This window comes from Muscardinus avellanarius, assembly GCF_963383645.1.
Source record: "Muscardinus avellanarius genome assembly, chromosome: 11".
Lineage (NCBI taxonomy): Eukaryota > Metazoa > Chordata > Mammalia > Rodentia > Gliridae > Muscardinus > Muscardinus avellanarius.
This window is the reverse complement of record NC_137797.1, coordinates 77,179,035-77,200,489: the sequence shown is the minus strand read 5'-3', so window position 1 is coordinate 77,200,489 and position 21,455 is coordinate 77,179,035. Positions and strand designations below refer to the sequence as shown.

The 21,455-nt window shown below is 35.1% G+C and overlaps 1 protein-coding gene and 1 pseudogene across 4 annotated transcripts in view; both read left to right on the top strand.

Moving 5' to 3' along the window:
• TMEM117 (transmembrane protein 117) overlaps nt 1–21,455 on the top strand; it is a gene marked incomplete at both ends in the record, with an annotated part of 622,588 nt that overhangs the window by 479,253 nt on the left and 121,880 nt on the right. The gene's annotated exons all lie outside the window — the stretch shown is intronic.
• On the top strand, nt 15,561–16,830 carry LOC308270279 (histone-binding protein RBBP4-like; annotated as a pseudogene). Its single transcript has one exon. The product of its transcript is annotated as a histone-binding protein RBBP4-like (transcript).

Here is a 21,455-nt window from a genome sequence, read left to right as displayed (position 1 = left end):
ACAGCTGAGTCACTGTTGGTTTTATCCCTAATATTTTGAGTAACATTCACACTAATCTCTAGAGTGACTTATACCACAAGAAGTGTTCAAGAGTTCCTATTTCCCCACATTCTCAGGATGATGTGGGACAAGGTTTATAACCACTTTATTGCGGTATGATTGACATACAAAAATTGTACCTATTTAATGTTTACAATCTTACAAATTTGAAGTATATACTTGTGAAAATGTTCACTATAATCTATGCCATAAACCTATCACTTTCACCCTCTTTATTTATAATTATATCCCTTTCATCCTCTCTCACCCTCGTTGTTTATAATAATAATTGTATCAATTATTACCAGTAGTTTTGATAAGTGTAATTAATGTTAGATATGCTTCTTAGCAAATTGTTAAGTTCACAATACAGTATGATTATTATGTCATTCAGTAGGTCTCTAGGACTCATTCATTATACATGTTCCTTTTCTATTCAGTCATCAGTGGATACTTAGTTTGCTTTCATGTATTCACTGTTGAGATACTGTTGCAGTGGACATGAGAGTGCAGATATCTCTTTGACATACTGATTCTTTTCTTTTGAATATGTACTCAGTAGTGGAATCCTTTGATAATATGGTAGTATTAGTTTTAATTTAAATATTTTTCTTAAGTAATATTGGTGTGTAGTTTTCTTTATTTGCAGTATGTTTGTCTGGCTTTGGTATCAGGATTGTGTCAATCTCCGAATGAATTAAAAACTACTTCACCTTCTTTAGTTTTTTTCACAAGATTGAGAAGATTTGATATTAATTTTTACCTTCAATATTTGGGAGAATTTACCTGTGAAACTATTAAAGCCAGGTTTTCTTTGTCAGGAGATCTTACAAGTTTAATCTCCTTTCTAGTTATAAATCTATTCAGACTTTCTATTTCTTCATGATTTAGTTTTGGTATGTTTTGTGTTTCTAGAAATATACCCATTTCTTCTATATTATATCAGCTTTGTTCTTCTTGCTCAAAACTGCTTTAGCTACCTTAAATCTTTTGTGACTTCATATGCTTTTTCTATTTCTGTGAAAACTACCATTGGAATTTTAATGGGGATTGTGTCAGATCTATAGATTTCCTTGAGTAATGTAGCCATTTGGACATTTTGATTTTACTGATCCATGAACAGGAAACATTTTTCTATTAATTTGTGTCTTTTTCAGTTGATTTCATCAGTATTCACAGTTTTCAAAATATAGATCTTTCACTTGCTTGATTTGATTTACCCCTAAGTATTTGATTTTTTATGTAATTATGAAATTGTTTTTTTTAATTCTTCAGATAGTTTATTTTGGGTATGTAACTGATTTTTGTGTATTTATTTTGTATGCTGAAACAAACTACATTTGTTTATTACTTCTATAAATTAATTTATTATATTGAATATTTAGGATTTAATACAGATAAGAGAATTCCACTTGCAAATAGGAATAATTTTGCTTCTTTCTAATTTAGAAACTGTTTATTATTTTTTCTTTCTTAATTGCTTTATTTGGGACTTCTCATACTATTTTGAATAGAAAGTAGGAGTGGACACCCTTGTCTCATTCAGAATCCTAGAAGCAAAGCTTGCAGTCTTTTACTAATATGTATGATATTAACTGAGCTTTTTATAGATGGCCTTTTTTTAAGTTTAAAGGATACTTTTTAGTCCTAGTCTATTGAGTGCTTTTATCATAAAAAGATGTTAAAGTGTTAGGGTCTTGTCAAATGATTTTTCCCTGTCTTCTGAGATGATCATGCATGTATTTTAATTTATTTTTCTATTAACATAGTTCATCAAAGTGATTTTCATTTGTTAGACCAATTCCTCATTCTTAGAATACATTTCAACTCTCTGTGGTACATGATCTCTTTTAATATGCTCCCGAATTCTGGTTGTTAGTATTTTATTATGTATTTGTAATTTATATTCATAAAAGATATTGTTCTTTAATTCTCTTTTTCAATGATTCTTTGTCTACTTTTGATATGAAAGTAATCTGGACTCATAAAACGAATTGTGAAGTATTGACCACTCTTCTATTTTTGAAGTGGTTTGTGAAAATTACTGTTAATTTTCTTATAAACATTGAATAGAATATACCAGTTACTTGTACATTGACTTTTATTCCTGGAAAGTTTTAAAATTACTAATATCTTATTTTTTAGTTATTTTAACTTGTTATGAATTTAGATAGTTTATTTATTTTTGTTTCAATAGTTTGTGTCTTTATAATAAAATGTATCATATCAGTTTGTAATTTCTTGGCATTTAATTGTTCATTGCATTCCTTTATTTCTGAAAAGTAATTCCTGATTGTAGCGACTTGAGTATTTTATCTTTTTTTCTTGGTCGGAATACATTGTTTAATTTCTATATATTTGTGTTTTTCCAAACTTTTTGTTACTAATGTCTAGTGCAATTTTATTATTATCAGAGGCCATGCTATCATTATAAACCCAGTTATAAAGCTGGGCGTGGTGGTGCACACTTGTATTCCCCATGCTTGGGATGCGAAGACAGGAGGACCATGCAGGTTCGAAGCCAGCCGTGCTGGCTTAAGAGACCCTGTTTCCAAATTAAAAACAATATAAAAATAGGTCTGGAGGTGTATCCTGGAGGTAGAAGGGTTTCCAGGAACCCCAGTATCACTAAAAACAAATAAATAAATAAATAAATAAATAAATAAATAAATAATAAAATAAACCCAGTTATATTATGGAGGCTTGTTTTATAGCATACCACTGGCCTGTACTGGAAAATGTCTCATGTGCATTGACAAATAGTTTACATTCTATTTTTTTAGGTGGAGTATTCCTTATCTGCTTGTTTTACTTAGTATACAGTACTTTTCATATCTTACATCTTGCTGATTGCATTTGTCAGCATTTTTGCAGACATAATCTGAATATCTGACCACGTAACTTAGAGGAAAAAATATTTGTTTTCTAATAGTTTTGGGCTCATTCCATGTGAGGTTGGAGACCACTGATCAGGGAATGGTGAAGGGAGAGCACATAAGCTGGGCTCTTTGCATCACAGAGGCTGGAGAGACAAGAGGGAGAGAGGGAGAGGAGAGAGAGAGAGAAAGGAAGGAGGAGGAGGAGGGGGAGGAGGGGGAGGAGGAGGAGGAGGGGGAGGAGGGGAAGGAGGAGGGGGAGGGGGAGGGGGAGGGGAGGGGGAGAGGAGAGAGAGAGAGAAAGGAAGGAGGAGGAGGAGGAAGAGGAGGAGGAGGAGGAGGGGGAGGAGGGGGAGGGGAGAAGAGAAGAAGAAGAGGGCATGCTCAGGGGGATAGGAATCATTTATTCAACTTCCAAGGCCATCCCCGCAGGGACCACCTCCTCCCACCCAGGTAAATCCCTTACAATGGATTTATCCACTTTCAGTATTACAACCCTCATGACTCAATTACACTAGCTCCAAATATTAATAAGAGTGCTCTTTAGGGGACATTTTATATCTACCTATACCATTGATCTTTTAACTGTTCAATTAATTGTTGAAAGTGATGCTTTGAAGCATCAAAATGTTGCTGTTGACTACATTTTTTTGGGGGGGTACTGGGGTTCCTGGAAGCCCTTCTACCTCCGGGCTACACTCCCAGACCTATTTTATATCTTTTTTTATTTAGAAACAGGGTCTCCTAAACCAGCGCGCGAGGCTGGCTTGGAACCTGCGCGATCCTCCTGTCTCCGCCTCCCAAGAGCGGGATTACAAGCGTGCACCACCACGCCCGGCCCATACTACATTTCTTTTTAAGTGTATCAATTTTATTTCTCTTATTCGGGGCCTGTATATGGTACAAATATAATATCTTCTTGATGGATTGACCCTTCTTAAGTATACAATCACTTTTTTTACATCAAGTCCGTCTCTTTTCTTAAAATAAGTTTTGTTACTCCAGCCACTCCACTTTTCTGTCATAGTTTGCATGATGTATCTTTGCATACTTGTACTTTAAAAACTATTTCTGTCTTGGCATCTGAAGTGTGATTCTTAAAGGTATTATGATTTTTAAAATGCTCCATTCTGTCACCTCCTGCCTTAAAACTTGACTGTTAAGTGTATTTATGTTTACTGTGCTCAGAAATGTCAAAGCATTTATTTATGCTCTTTTGTTCCTTGTTTTCTACGTTGTCTTGTCTTTCTTGTATCTGTATTTTTTCACTACTCTCTTCTTTTGTATTAAATAGCTATTCCCAGCCAGGTGTTATGGCATATGCTTGTAATCCCACTACTTGGGAGGCTGAGACAGGAGAATTACAGGTTTCAGGACAGCCTTAGCAATTTAATTAAGTTTTCACTTAATTACTTTAGTGAGAACATGTTTCAAAGTAAACATAAAATAGGGTTAGGAGTATAGCTCAGAGGTAGAACATCCATAGACTCAATCCTCAGTTCCACAATAAATAAATATTTTCTTGTGTACTGCTTAAATTTCCTTTTTGTTTCTTTTACTACATATTTAATTAATTAATTAATTAATTAATTTAGTGGTACTGGGGGTGGAACCCAGGGGCTTTTCTACCTCCAGGCTATACTCCCAGACCTTATTTTATACTTTATTTGGAAACAGGGTCTCACTAAGTTGCTGAGAGCCTCACTCAGTAGTTGAGGCTGGCTTCAAATCTGTGTGAACCTCCTGTCTCAGCTTCCCAAGCACGGAGATTACAAGCGTGCACCACCATGCCCTGCCTACAAACTTTTAAATTTAATTTAAGAAGTAATTGCACTGGCAGCTAAATTAAAATCTTAATCACAATTTAATGTATTTTAAAGAGGAAAAGTGTTTAATTTTAATAAAGTCTACATTATCAGTTTTTTCATGAATTGTACTTCTGGGGAAGTATGTGAAAACTTTTTGCCAAATGCTAGATCACATACATTTTCCTCTGGTATCTCCCATTTTAAATTTATGTTTATGATTTATTTTGAGTCCATTTTTAAGAGGTGCAATGCCATCTCCGAGAATTATTTATTTATTTATTTATTTATTTTTGGAATGTGATTCTCCATTTGCTTCAACAAGATTTATTGAAAAGACTGTGTTTTCCTTATTGAATTGCTTTCTCTCCTTTGTCAAATAGCAGTTGACTACATTTGTGTTGATACATTTGTAGGCTTTCTATTCTGTTTCTGAATTTTGTTTGTGTAATCTTTTGCTGGTAGACCTTACTCTAACCTAACAATAAGAATTAAAGTACTGTCAATTATCAGGCTTTGTTATACTAAAATACTGTGTTTTCTATGTTGGCTCTTTTGCCCTACACATAAATTTTAGAATCAGTTTGTCAATATCCATAAAGTAAAATCCTGATTTTGATTAAGTTTGAATTGAACCTTTAGATCAATTTGGAGAGAATTATCATCTTCAAAATATTGTATTTCTTATCGAGAAACATGGAATAGCTTTTATTTTATTTGGATCTCTTCCTTTTATTTTTTATTGTTTTATTTAAAAAATTTTTTATTGGCGCATTGTAATCATACATCTTAACTGAGTACAAGATGGTATAGGCATACATTCACACATCATCCAGTTAGTCCTTACCCAATTCCTACCCCATTTCCTCTCCCTTTCTCCTTCTCATGTTTGGCTTAGTGATTGATTTTGATATGTTTGTGAATTTACATCATGAACATTAAAGAATGTCCCTCTTTCTCCCTCCAAACCTCTCAGTTAGGTCACCTTATTTGCTTATCTATAGTATCTCCTTCTTAGTCTAGAGTTCTTCCTATGATCCATTTTCTCCCTAGCTTTCACATATTAAGAAAACATCCAATTTTTTATTTTTTGTGACTAACTACTCTCACTTAGCATTATTTCCTTTAGTTCCATCCATTTCCCTGTAAATGACATAACTGTGTTTTTCTTTATAGCCGAGTAAAATTCCATTGTGTACATATCCCATAGTTTTGTAATCCAATCATCTATTGATGGGCATCTTGGGGCCGGTTTCATAGTTTGGCAATGATGAATTGTGCAGCTATGAACATAGATAAACCTTAATTGGTTTGGTAGTTTGGTTTCCTTTCTTTTGGGGTAGATACCCAGAAGTGATATTGCTGGATGATATGGTAAGTTCATTTCCATTCTTCTGAGAATCCTTTGTACAGTTTTCCAAAGGATCTCTTTTTTTTTTAGTAAAATGTTATAATTTTACTCATAGAGATCTTGTATTTTTTTGTTCATACTTAAGTAAGATTATGAATCTTTTTTATCAGTATTGGAGATGGGATCCAGGGGCATTTTACCTACAAGCTACACCTTCAGCTTTATTTTTATTCTTTAATTTGAAATAGAGTTCGCACTGAGTTGCAAAGGGCTTCATAGGTTAGCTGAGGCTGTCTGTGAACCTCCATCCTCCTGTCTCAGCATCCCAAATGCTGGGATTACAAATGTGTGCCAAAAATGCTGGCTGATTATTCGTCTTTTATTTACTTCTAATATTATTTCGAATTCTAAGTACTTTAGCATATTAAAAATATTATTTTATTTGATATTTTCTAAGAGTTTTTATTTTTCAGTCCTGGGAATGGAACACAGGAACATTTTACCTCCAGGCAACACCCCCAGCCTTATTTTTTATTCTTTATTTTGAAACAGGATCTCACTAAGTTGCAAAGGACCTCACAAAGTAGCTGAGGCTGTACCTGAACCTTGATCCTCCTATCTCAGCCTCCCAGATGCTGGGATTACAAGCATGTGCCACCATGCCCTGCTTTCAAAGATTTTTATCAGAACATTTTAAAATTGTTTCCAGCCAATGTGTAGTAACCTGTCTGTCATCCCTGTACTTGAGAGGCTAAAATAGAAAGATCACAAAATTATAGCTATCCTGTGCAGCTGAGTGAGACTTCCCTATTTTTAAAATTAAAAAATAAAAAGAACTGGAGATGTAGTTCAATAGTAGAATCCCTTTGGGTTTAATTCCCAGTACCCCCCATACACACACATACACACAAAAGTGGTATCCAATGCTTTCTTTTCTTTTCTGTTTGGTATTCATAATTTTTTTTACCTTTGACTTATTCATCAAAATATTCTAAGTAGGGTAGGGTATAATCATTTCATGGAATTTGTTTTTCAGGGAAAAAAATAGGACCAATTTTCATATAGACAGAAAAGGGGCACTTATCCCATCACTCAGGTCAAGAAATAGACCCTCAAAACTCCTTTATTTCTCTCCTTTCTTTCTCCCCTAAAGAACCATAATTTGTTCTTTGTAATTTTTTACGTGGTGTTCTTTATAGTTTTCTAGATTACCCACTTTTAAATCTTATGTATATGTGCATATTCTGTCATTTATTCCCTTGTTTATGTAACATTACATTTGTGAAGTTCATGTGTGTTGTTCATATACCTATGTGTTATTCATTTTCATTTTTATAAGTGTTTATTTAAATAATAAATGTATTTATTTATATTATTTTAAAATCTTATAATTTTTTTATCTTTTAAATTTTTATTGGTGCATTGTAGTCACACATCTTAATGGGGTACAAGATGGTGGAGGCATAACATGCACACATCACCCAATTAGCCCTGACCCAATTCCTTGTCCATTTCCTCCACCTCCCTCTTTCTCATGTTTGGCTTAGTGGTTGACTTTGATATGTTTGTTAAAGTACATCATGTGTGTTAGAGAATTTCCCTCTTTCCCCCTACCATCCCCTCAGTTGGGTCTCCTTATTTGCTCATGTATAGTATCTCCTTATTTGTCTAGAGTTCCTCCTATGACCCATTTTCTCCCTAGCTTCAGCATATTAGGGAGAGCATCTGATTTCTTATTTTTTGTGACTGACTAAACTCATTTTGCGTAATTTTCTCTAGTTCCATCCATTACCCTGAAAGTGACATAATTTTGTTCTTCTTTATGGCTAGGTAAAATTCCATTTTGTACTTATCCCATAGTTTTGTAATCTATTCGTCTGTTAATGGGCATCTTGGCTGGTTCCAGAGTTTGGCAATGGTGAATTGCGCAGCTATGAACATAGATATGTATGCATTGGTTTGGTAATTTAGCTTCCATTCCTTTGGCTACATACCCATAAGTGGTATTGCTGAATCATATGGGAAGTTTGTTCCCATTCTTCTGAGGATCTTCTAATCCTGTTTTCCAAAGGTGTTGCACTAATTTGCAATCCCACCAACAATGTATTAGAGTTTTCACACCTCCACATCTTCACCAGCATTTGTTATTATTTGTGTTTTCAATGATTGCCATTCTAGTTGGAGTTAGGTGAAATCTCAGGGTAGTTTTGCTTTGCATCTTTCTGATTGCTAATGATGTTGAGCATTTTTTCATAAATATATTGGCCATTTGAATTTCTTCTTTGTGAAGGGTCTATTTGGTTCACTTGCCCATTTTTAGTTGGGTTATTTGTTTACTTAGTGCTGAGTTTCAGTCCTCAATCAGAGAAGAGGTGGCAAAAATTTTCTCCCATTCTGTTGGCTTTAGGTTGAGGTTCTTGACAGTTTCCTTTGCTGTATAGAAGCTCTTCAGTTTCATGCAATTCCATGTATTGATTTGCCTTTTAGTTTCTTGTGCCTTTGGAGTCTTGTTGAGAAAGTTTTCATCTGTGCCCATATGTTGCAGTGTTGGACCTATGCCTTCTTCAAGGAACCACAAGGTCTCTGGTCTAATTTCTAAATCTTTGACTTATTTTCAATTGACTCTTGTGCAGGGTGAGAAAGTGGGGTTTATTTCCATTGTTGTGCATATGGTTAACCAGTTTTGCCAACACCATTGTTGAACAGGTTATATTTTTTCCAGTGTATGTTTTTGTAAAAGACTTCTACAAAGAAAATTATAAAACAATGAAAAAAGAAGTTGAAGAAGACCTTAGAAAATTGAAAGATCTTCTACATTCATGGATAGGCAGAATAAATATCATCAAAATGGTCATACTTCCAAAAGTGATCTAGAGATTCAATGCAATACTTATTAAATTACCAAGGTCATTTCTCACAGGCATAGAAAAGTTAGTCCTGAAATTCATTTGGAACAACAGAAAAAGCAGAATAGCCAAAGTAATTCTCAGCAACAAAAACCATGCAGGAGGAATCATAATACCTGACTTCAAACTATATTACAAAGCCATAATAATAAAAAAATACCATGGAATGGGCACAAAAACAGATATAGAGCAATGAAGCAGAATAGAAGACTCAGAAACAAATCCACACACTTACAGGCAATTGATTATTGCATTATTGTTGTTTCCAGCTCTTGGTGTTATTGTTGCCAATAAAGATGAAAATATTCTGAAGCACATATGAAAATTTCTCCATATCATATGCCTAGAAGAGGCTTATAGTAGATGCACATCTTTAATTTTACTACATCATGCTAACCACTTTCCCAGAGTTGTTATCAACCCAATTTAAAATCCTGTCATTCACTTCACACTCCTTCATAGTAGTAGCCTCATCAATATTTACTATTGTCAAACTAGTAGGTGTTTAGAGGTATTTAGAGATATTCCAGGAAGGATCAAGGCCAAAAGAAGGCATGTATGAAAAGCAGAAAGGGAAGAGTGGTAGAAATAATGTTGGTAGAACTCTTTTCATTCTCCTCTTGGGGTTTTAGACAACTAGGTTAGTATGAAAACAGTATTCTTTGAAATCCAATGAGTATGAGCAGCATTTTAGATTGAAACAGGCTCATGCTTTTCTTTTTCTCACTCTTGATTAGATTTGCCAATTAATTGTGAGCTGTTGTATTACATAATAATATCTGTTTTATGAAAGACAGGTTTTTCATTCTCTATTGTCTGATATTTAAAATAAGATGGCCTTTTAGGTTAGTTATGTGATATGTTTATAATGCTATAACTAGTATATGTACATGATAAAAACAAAAACTAAAGTAGCATGAAAAAGCATAAACCACTACCACCCTAATTCTACTTCCCAAAGTGATCACTCAAAATTCTTTCTACATTTTCTTTCTCTAATTTTTGTAATTCTAAATAATTGTATTATCTAGTTTTTAATTTTCAACTTTAAACAGTAATTATTAACAACAGACTATTAAAAATGGGGAATTTACCATGTTATACCATTCTCCAGTGCCCCTCCCAGACTACATTTTGCAGTCATTATTTATTTTCTTGGGTTTTTTTTTTTTCTAATTCCTTACCTTTAAACAATGGCCAAAGCTGGACGTGGTGGTGCACGCTTGTAATCCCAGCATTTGGGAGGCTGAGACTAGAGGGTCATGGTTTGCAAACAGCCTCACCTACTTATGAGGCCCTTTGCAATTCAGTGAGACCCGGTTTCAAAATAAAGAATAAAAAATAAGGCAGGGGGTGTAGCTTGGAGGTCAAATGCCCCTGGGTTCCATCCCCAGTACCACAAAAACAAAAACAACAACAAAAAAACAATGGCTCCATACTTCTATCTATTCTCATTTCTTCATCCTCCAAACTATGATCAGCCATGTTGTTTTATGATGCTAAAGTTAATCACACATTCTGTCATCAGAACTGTAATTGCCTTCCATTTTGTCTATTGATTCAGCCCAACATTTGTAAATCAGTAATGACTTTTAAATTATATGTTTTATTTCTAATTCAATTCACCAAAGAATTGAATGCCTGTCAATGTAATTAATGTGATGACATCAAATCTTTTCAAGTTGAAGAAGAATGTAACCAGTGTCAAGGTCAGACAGAGACTGTTCTCCTTTTTTTTTTTTTTTTTGAATTGTTTAATTTCTTTAATGGGACATCGTATTCATACATCTTAATGGAAAAAAGGATGGTAGAGACATACATGCACACATCACCCAGTTAGCCCTTACCCAATTCCCACCCTATTCCCCTCCTCTCCCTCCTTCACATGTTTGGCTTAGTGTTTGATATGTTTAAGTACATCATGTGCTTTATAGAGTTTCCCTCTTCCTCCCTCCCATCCCCTCAGTTAGGTCGCCTGATTTGCTCATCTATAGAATCTCCTTCTTCATCTAGAGTTCCTCCTTTACGCATTTCCTGCTAGCTTTCACATATTAGGGAAAACATCCGATTTCTTTTTTTTTTTTTGACTGATTAATCTCACTTAGTGTAATGTCCTGCAGTTCCATCCATTTCCCTGTAAATGATATAATTGGGTTTTTCTTTATGGCTGAGTAAAATTCCATTGTGTCAAATGGTAAGTTTGTTCCCATCCTTCTGAGGATTCTCTATATTGTTTTCCAAAGTGGGTGCCCTAATTTGCAATCCCTTCTGTACAATCCCAGTTGTACAGAATCGTGGTCAATGTAAGAGAAGAGGGTAAAGAGAGGCTAACAACCTTATTCACAACACACCTCCCTGTCATCTTTTCATGTATGCAATTTTCTGTCCTTGATCTTTTCTGAAATATCATTGGGACTGAAGTCGGCTTCACTGACTTTGTGCCCGTGTTCCTTCCTGCTTTCTTCTCTTTCCTATGTAACCAAATCTAGTGTCTTTTTCTGACCATTATCAAGATCTTTATCTCACTCATGTTTTCTTTTCTTTCTTTCTTTTTCTCTTTCTCTTTCTTTGTTTTTCTCTTTCTTTCTTTTTTTCTTTTGCAGTACTGGGGCATTTTACCCCCAGCTACACCCCCAGCCCTATTTTTATTCATTATTTTGAAACAAGGTCTCACTGAGTTGCAAAGGGCTTCACTAAATAGTAGCTGAAGCTGTCTGCAAACTGAGATCCTCCTGTTCCAGCCTCCCAAATGCTGGGATTACAAGTGTGCACCACCATGCCCACTCACTTATGTTTTTATTGCTATTATAGATTTATTTTCTTTTATGTATCTCTACTGAAACAATAGGTTTGGGGGTGTTTAACATCAGGAAGTAAAAGATTTGATTTTTTAATATTGTAGAAAATGCATAGAGTTTTGTTTTATTTCCCTTTCTTTTTAGGTAATTTTCTTTCTTCTTAGGTAATTTTGCTAATTTAAATTTTGCTAAGAGTCAAATATTGTGTTCATATAAAGAAAGCTGTAAGTATTAAAGGTACAAATCATATGCTTCATTGATAACTGTATACATTGGAGAATTTAAAATCTGGCACTAGCAAGTATGGGGGCCTAATCATGTCTTATTTAGAAAAGCAAAGTATAATACTTTTTAGGAAAATTCAGTTACCTCTTTTAGGATCAAGAGTCATATTACAAGTACTAGGAAAAAAAAAGATTAAAAACTGATTTTCTTTGTTTCTCTTTTCACACTATGGTTCTGTAGTTAAGTCTACTCTGTTGCAGTGTTTTGCCCCCTTCTGCTCTCCCCTGCATTGCACCCACAGCACTTCCTCTTAGTATTGGTTTTTTTGGTTTCTGATAGAAAAATAATTTAGAAAGACAGTCCCCCACAGCCAGGGACTGGCTGACAGACTTCCCACCAATTAGGGGACTTCCGACTGTTAATCATTATCTATATGATGCTAAGAGAGTAGGTTTTTAACTGTAAAATAGTAAGTATGTGAAGCAATATACATTTGTTAAATATCATTAGATATTCTTAACTGCATATATACAAATTATCAAAACATGCTGTATGTCGTAAATACATACAAATTGTGTCAATTAAAAATAAAAACTAAAAATAAAATTCAACTTAAAAATTAGTATGTCATAACTAGTTGCCAAACCTCTTTCTTTTGACAAATTTAGCTTTTTAAGTGTACTAATAGTTTTTCTCATAGAATAAATCCTAAATAATAATCTTCCAGAATAGATTCCCAAACTCAGTCTTACTACTATTAAAATAAAATACTAAGAGCCAGATACGGTGGCACACACTTGTAATCCCAGCACTTGAGAGGCTGAGACAGGAGGATCAAACAGGTTCAAAGCCAACCTCAGCTACTTAGTGAGGCTCTCAGCAACTTAGTGAGACCCTGTTTCCAAATAAAATATAAAATAGGTCTGGGAGTATAACCTAGAGGTAGAAAGCCTCTAGGTTCCACCCCCAGTACCACACACACACACACACACACACACACACACACATACACACACACACACTAAGCAACCCACTGCTCTCTTATTTTTATCCCCCCAACTCCACCCAACTGCATCCAATGTCCTCCAACTGCAGCCAAGACTATTACCACCCATTCCCCTCTTTCTAGTATCCTTCCAAAGAAGGTATCATAGACTTAAGAATCTATGTTAGGGATATGGTTATTGAATTTAACCAAGAGAAATTACATATCAATCTTAGGTAGCAATTTAATATACTTATACTTAGACACATTAGAAGGTAATAGTTCTTGTTAAATTTTAAGAAAAGAACTTCCCTGTACAATTATTTATGTACTTGAAACTGAACCAGCTTTTCTCTCAAGGCTAATTTTTTGTTTGTTTGTTTGTTTGTTTGGTGGTACTGGGGTTTATGGAAACTCTTCTACCTCTGGGCTACACTCCTAGACACCTGTTTTTTATATTTTTATTTGGAAACAGGGTAGCTTAAGCCAGCAAGGCTGGCTTTGAACCTGCACGATCCTTCTGTCTCCGTCTCCCAAGCTCAGGGATTACAAGAGTGTGCCACCAAGCCTGGCCTAATTTTGGTTCTCTAATACAATGATCATTTTCATTTGACTAAAAATTACCCAGAAGTGTAGGGTTTATCTTCTAGACTAGACAGGTAATCTTTTTAGTTGGTTTTAATTAGCTTAAATATCAAAAGCTAAATATTTCTTTTCTATATTTGGCCTAGGAAAATATTTCCAATAAATAATCAGTTGATAGTATTTCAATTTCTAAATTTATAGAGCTGCATTAGTTTTCTAATACTGCATAAAATATTACCAAAGAATCGATGTCTTTAAAGAAAACTATTGTTTTTTAGTTCTGTGGATCAGAAGTCTGTTCAGGTATGGTTAGGTTCTGAGCTACATTCCTAACTGGAGCTTGGGGTTCTTTTCAAAACTCATTTCTGTCATTGGCAGAATTCAGTATCTATGGTTATAAAACTGAAATCCTCATTTTCTTGCTTTCTACCTTTCAAGGCTATTGTCATTCCTTGAGATCCCCTTAAATGTGGCCCTATGGCTCCCTCCATCTCAGCAACAGAGAACTCTCCTTACTTTAAGTCTCAACTTACTCTGCTTTTACCAGCCAGAGAAAACTCTATTTTTAAAGAGCTTATTTGATTAGCTGAGGCCCACCCAGATAACCTTCTCTTTTCATTAAGCCAAGGTCAACTAATGAGTAACCTTACTTAAATCTGCAGAAGTCCCTTCGCCATATAAGATAACACAGTCACAGGAATAGCTTATCAGATTTATAATTCTACTCAGACTCTCAAGGAAAAGAAATTATATAAGGGCAAAGATCATAGGGTAATATAAAGACTAAAGAATCTGGGGCAGGTAATGAAGGTTTCTGGAAGGTGTGTGTGTGTGTGTGTGTGTGTGTGTGTGTGTGTGTATTTTACTAGGATTGAAACCAGGGGTATTCTACCTCTGAGCTATACCCAACCCTATTTTATCCCTGAGTTTGAAACAGGTTCTAAACTAAGTTGCTGAGGGCTTTACTTAGTCACTGAGGCTGGCTTTGAACTGAAAGTCTCCTGTCTCAGCCCTGGGATTACTTGCATGTGCTGCCACAACTGGCTTCGTCTTCTGTTTTTGAACTAACTTTCTTTTCAACTACTCTGCCTGGAAAGTGTTATCAAAGTTTACCAGTAAATTCTATCATTAACTTTCTAACCATTAATTATCTTTCCATATTTGTCTTTTATTTTGAAACAGGGTCTCACTAAGTTGTGGAGAGCTATGCTAAGCTGCTGAACTGTGAACCTGTAATATTTCTGTCTCTCAAGTACCAGCATTACAGATGTGAGCCACCGCATCTGCCTCAAGTTTGCAGTTTTTGAAGCAGTCTTATGTTAAATAATGGTGGGCTCAGTCATGGTCAATCTTTATCCTTTACTCCATAAAACTTCTGTGTAGTTTTGGAGCTACAGGTCACCAGTTAATTTTACAAATTCTCTTCTTCTCTGGCTTCTGAATTGTTAGATTTAATAATTATTAAATAATTATTTAATAATTATTCAGCTTCTATATTGTTAGATTTAATAATTATTCAGCTTTATGATGGTGTGAAAATGATATGCATTTAGTAGCCACTGTATTTCAGTTTTGAGTTTTGTTCTTTTCCCAGGCTCGCAATATGTAGTATCCAGGCTACTCTCTCATGTACTGGGCAATGGCAGTGGGCTATAGCACCCATTCAGCCACATGACCATGAGTGCAATCAACCCATGCTTTACAGTGCACTGTGTTGCCAAGCCTGATGTTTGAGAAGTTGGATGTAGTAAATGCACTTTCAACTTATGGCATTTTTAATTTACAATGAGTTTTTATCAGTATGTAACCCTATCATAAATCAAAAAGCACCTGCACTGTTTTCTTCCTGGATCTTTTCATATATCTATGGCCACATTTAGCCTCCATCCTTTTTCAGTTAAGCCATTTAAAGAAGTAGTAATCCTCAGCTCGCAGCCTCCCCGCCCCTCCTGCAACGTACGACCCCGGGATCCCAGACTAGCCCACCACCATGGCTGACAAGGAAGTAGCCTTTGACGACGCAGTGGAAGAACGTGTGATCAACGAGGAGTACAAAATATGGAAAAAGAACAACCCTTTTCTGTATGATTTGGTGATGACCCATGCTCTGGAATGGCCCAGCCTAACTGCACAGTGGCTCCCAGATGTAACCAGACCAGAAGGGAAAGATTTCAGTATCATCAACTTGTCCTGGGGACACATACGTCGGATGAACAACAGCACCTTGTGACAGCCAGCGTACAGCTCCCTAATGGTGATGCTCAGTTCGATGCATCACACTACAACAGTGAGAAAGGAGAATCTGGAGGCTTTGGCTCGGTTAGTGGGAAAATTGAAATAAAGATCAAGATCAACCATGAAGGAGAAGTAAACCGGGTCGGCTATATGCCCCAGAACCCTTGTATCATTGTGACAAAGACTCCATCGAGTGATGTGCTTATTTTTGACTATACAAAACATCCTTCTAAACCAGACCCTTCTGGAGAGTGCAACCCAGACTTGCATCTCCGTGGACATCAGAAGAAAGGCTATGGGCTTTCTTGGAACCCAAATCTCAGGGGGCACTTACTTAGTGTTTCAGATGACCATGCCATCTGCCTATGGGACATCAGTGCCGTTCCAAAGGAAGGAAAAGTGGTCGATGCAAAGACCATCTTTACAGGACATACAGCAGTAGTAGAAGATGTTTCCTGGCATCTGCTCCATGAGTCTCTGTTTGGGTCAGTTGCTGATGATCAGAAACTTATGATTTGGGATACTCGTTCAAACAATACTTCCAAGCCAAGCCATTCCGTTGATGCTCACACTGCAGAAGTGAACTGCCTCTCTTTCAAGCCTTATAGTGGATTCATTCTTGCTACAGGATCAGCTGACAAGACTGTTGCCTTATGGGATCTGAGAAATCTGAAGCTTAAGTTGCATTCCTTTTAATCACATAAGGATAAAATATTCCAGGTTCAGTGGTTGCCTCACAATGAGACTATTTTGGCTTCCAGTGTTACTGATCGTAGACTCAATGTCTGAAATTTAAGTAAAATTAGAGAGGAACAGTCCCTGGAAGATGCAGAAGATGGCCCACCAGAATTGTTGTTTATTCATGGTGGTCACACTGCCAAAATATCTGATTTCTCCTGGAATCCCGGTGAACCTTGGGTGATTTATTCTGTATCAGAAGACACTATCATGCAAGTATGGCAGAGAACATTTATAATGATGAAGATCCTGAAGGAAGCATGGATCCAGAAGGACAAGGATCTTAAATATGTCTGACCTTGTGATTTTAGACTCCCCTTTTTTTCCTCTCAACCCTGAGATTGATTTAACACTGGTTTTGAGACACAGACTTTGTTCAGTGATCCCTCTATTACAAGTACCATCGACAATGCTATTAACCAAAACAGTGGGTGTTTTCTAAATATTAACTTGGGTACTTGATTCAAAAAAGCCAGACTTATATTTAAATTTTCTTCAGGAATTTTGTAGTAAAAAACCCAGGTCTAAAGTAGCTACCAGGGAATATTATGTGTGGTTATTTTTCTTCTCAAGCTATATCCCCAAGTTTTTCAGACTCATTTAAGTAAAGGCTAGATTGTGTAAGGAATAGAGCCAGGTGAGGTGGGTGTCTGAGCCATGAAGTATAAATACTGCAAGATGACATTTTTTATTCAGGAATTAGGGGAGATTCAAGTCAATATAGATTCCTACTCTAAAATTGTCACATCTGACTTTCCAGTCCGCCCATTTTCCTATAAAAACCAGTCTCTTGGTTTCTTCAGTTAAGTCAAAACTACATGTACCTCCTTCTCCATATATTTTTGCTTGTTAGTATATTTCTTGCTGTTTTCATATTACTCATTTCCTATCTGTGAAATGGTTTTTGTTGTGTTTTTTTTTTTTTTAACTTGGGGCCACCAAGTTGTAAAGATGTATGTTTTTACCTGACAGTTATACCACAGGTGGACTGTCATGTTGAGAAGGGTGAATTGATAGCTTGTATTTGTTTTGAAAATTAAATTAATCCTTGATAAGAGTTGCAATTTTTTTAGGAGTTAGTCCTTGACCACTAGGTTTGATACCATCTCCATTTTGGGTGACCCGTTTCACCAGCAGGCCTGTTACTCTCCATGACTAACTGTAAATGTTTATAATGGAAAAAAATTGCTTTTCTACATAAAAAAAGAAAAATAGTAATCCTCAAGATTCGATATTTGATTTTGTTTTGTTTTGTTTTGTTTGTGGTACTGGGGATTGAACTCAGAGAAATTCTATCTCTGAGCTACATCCCAACCCTATATTATTTTAATTTTGAAATAGGGTCTTGATAGGTTAATGAAAGTCTCACTATTTTCTGAAGCTGTCCTCAAATCTTTGATCCTCATGTCTCAGCTTCTCAAGTACGGATTACAGTTGTGCCTCACCATGCCCAGCTAACAATTACTTATATTGAATGATTAAAAAGTCCTGACCTTTCCTTGGCCCAAATTCTTGTCTCTAGTTGTTGATTTCTTGTCTCTAGTTGTTGATTTCTTGTCTCTAGTTGTTGGTTTCTTCTGCCCCTTGAAATCAACAATGGCCCTAGACCAAATTCTTGTTTCTGCTTTCTTCCATGTTCCTTGCCTCAGTTAGTGGCTTCACAAGCTTTTGCTCACACAGTATAGGAACTTTGGAACTATCTACCTCCCTTAGGTAGTTTTAACTACCCACCCACTACAGTTTCCCTAATTCCTTTCAAATTTGTCTTTATGCCCTGCACTGTAAAAATCTATCTATCTTTTAGGGTTAATCTTATTAGACCTGCCAGATACCCTTCATACTCAAATAAAAATAAATCAGAAGCTTATAAACTTCCATAGCATCCTGCTTTTTACCTAACTTTAAGTGTGATTGTGTATCTATATGTGGGTATTTTTCAACATGTGACAAGTTCCTCATGGACAGAGACTGTTCCTATGCCCCTACTATCTTATTATATGTCTTTGGCATGTTAGATGTTTAATAAATGTTTCTTTAATTATTTGTGCTTTGGGATATATGACACTATGATTTTCCCATTCAAAAAGTAGTTCTGTTTTCCAAACTTTTACATTACCGGAAGTAACATTTTCTATCAAGGGGCCTTCAAAATTTTGATGAAACTATGCTTTTGGTGGAGCTTCAAATTTCTCCACTGTATTTAACAGTAAAGGTTGATTATCTGCCTTTAAAAGCCAACGATCAATTCTTAATTAAATCAAACGTATCAGGTTCCCTGATAACTAGTATTACTATGTTCTTCCCTTATTTTAAAATGAAGTGGTATTTTTATAGTTTGCCCTATAGTTTATCTAGTCTTAAATAAATCAGTCTGCATAAATCTACTTTCACACATAAAAAATTTTAGATGTTTTTTAAAAAATATTTTCATTAGGATTTAAGAGTATGTCTTTAATAAATAAGTATGTCTAATAAATCTTATGACCATTTATTTGCTTTTTTATTGTTATATATCATTACTTTTTCAAAATATTTTATAACTTTAGAAAATTTTACTATTCTCTCATATATTTTAAAGTCTCCTTTTATAGCAGAATGGTATTTTATGTTTATAATGTCGCTATTTCTAGCCATTGTATCATGTGTCAATGATTATGAAAAGATATTCTCTGCCAGAGGTACTTATGGGGAGTTATAAAAATATTTTTTTTGATATGAAGTCTTCTGAGGATATATTTTTGCCAAGAGATATTTTAGATAAAACTCAAAATATACTCTTGTCCTTGGTTTTGATTTATGTAAACATCTTGGTTTCATCAAAGTCATAAAATATGAGAATCATTTTATTTATCCCAGTATATAAATTCATCCTACTTTTAAAATAAAACATTCTTATGGTTTTACTCTCACCTTGTAACATCTTAGGTTATTTTTTCTGTTTTTAAGGAAATTTAACAACACGAAAATGATGCAACTTAATGTGTTTAATTTAGATTTCCACTTTTCATTTTCAAAAGCCAAGATTGTATTTGAGTTAGCAGAGCTATCATTTTATTTTAATTAAACAAGCTATAATAAAGTTCTTGCTGATATCTGTATTTAAATTATTTAGCACTATCTTTATTATCACTTTTATTTCTGAACTTCTGGTAACATTATATACCTACAGTAAAGATTAGCAGAGTATGTCTCATTGTTTCTCTGTTGAATTGGTCAATCATTTAGTATATATAAGGTGATTCACTATATTGGAATATATAGGAAGAAATATTAGGCTGGTAAGCTCACTAAAAGACACAGAGGAGCAGGATGTCCCTTTGGGCTCTCTAACCTAATTTTGCATTGCCCAGGGATCTTTCTTTGCTATGTGACACTATAAGAAGTACTATAAGTTACAGTAGCATCTGTGGCTGATGAAGAATAAGAGATGAGCATTCTCTGTGCCATATTAGACAGATTAATTTATTCATTCAACTATTTATTAAGCACCAGTAATGTGCTAGTTGATGTTAATCAATAATGAGTGATTTTGCCTATATCCTAAGGATTTTTCAGTCTGATATGCACTATTTATTTCTAAGATATGTGTTTTATTCTATACTTAAAATTGTGAAACACAAACTTAAATGATTCCTTCTGGCCAAGATTAGCTATTCTCTATACCCAGAAGTAACTTTTAAATGCCTCTGATAGAAGCACTGTCATCACTCAACATGGGTAGAGGAATTCAAGCCACTGAAGGAAACATGCTTATTACATTTGTCCCCTCTTACTCAAGTTGAGGACACCCAGGGTTTCACATTGTTGTGATGGCTGGACACTGTGGAACTACAGAGGACATTGTTTATACAGATTAGGATGGTAGGTCATTGTTTCAATAAATTACAATATATGTGACCAAATTCTGCAACACAAAGGTGACTTTTGAGCCATCTCTTTCATGGCCTTTCGGGAACAAAAATGACCAGGCTATTTTTTTCACTTCAATTTGTTCAGTGTGTTTGCGCTCCTGATTTGTTCAAGGGCACTTCTTTTAGTGAAGTAATAGGAAGATATAAGGATAAATAACACATAATGTATAGTTTTGTAACAACATTAGAGACCAATAATTTCCTATACAGATCTCAGATACTGATAAAGCCACAAACAGGTTGACCAGTAACACGCAGTAGCATGTCCTCATGACAGCCCTATGGAGAAGCTGTGCTGTGTTGCTGGGTCACCTGGCAGACATGGCCTCTGTGCTCTCCTGGCACTTCTTGATCTCAAGAGTAGACCAGAGGCTGCTCTTCTTTGACTTCATCAGCTGGGCTGCAAGGCCAAGAAACTCACACATTTCAGGATGAACTGGCCTGAGGACTCAAGTGTGATTGTTTTATTTGCAGAGTTGCAGTGGCAACATGGATAATTAAAACAAGCAAAATGAAAAGTTTTGGCATTCTCTTATGGCCATCTGTGACTCCAGTATGCTGGAGCTCAGTGTTCAGAGGGAACTGCATGTTTGACCTGGCTCTTATTTTTGCATTGAAGGAAAGTGTTCTGATTATGCCTACTTGTTTTTACATATTTTTAAAAATGTCATTAGAAATCCTGATGCTAAATAATTTTAAATTACATTGCTATGCCCCATTTTATTTTATGTGTGTAGCACTTTGAAATATGGGGCTATATCTTGATTCATGCATTCTTTTATTGTAGTGGTAACCTGAAAGCTTTCATGTTTAAATAGGATTCATAGATTTTAAGTTTTTCAGGGAGAAACTCTGAAACATGATCTGACTTGTTTTGATCAAGTTGCAATATATATATATATATATATATATATATATATATATATATATATATATATATATATATATATATATATATTGCAGTTGCAGTACTGGGGATGGAACCCAGGGGCATTCTACCT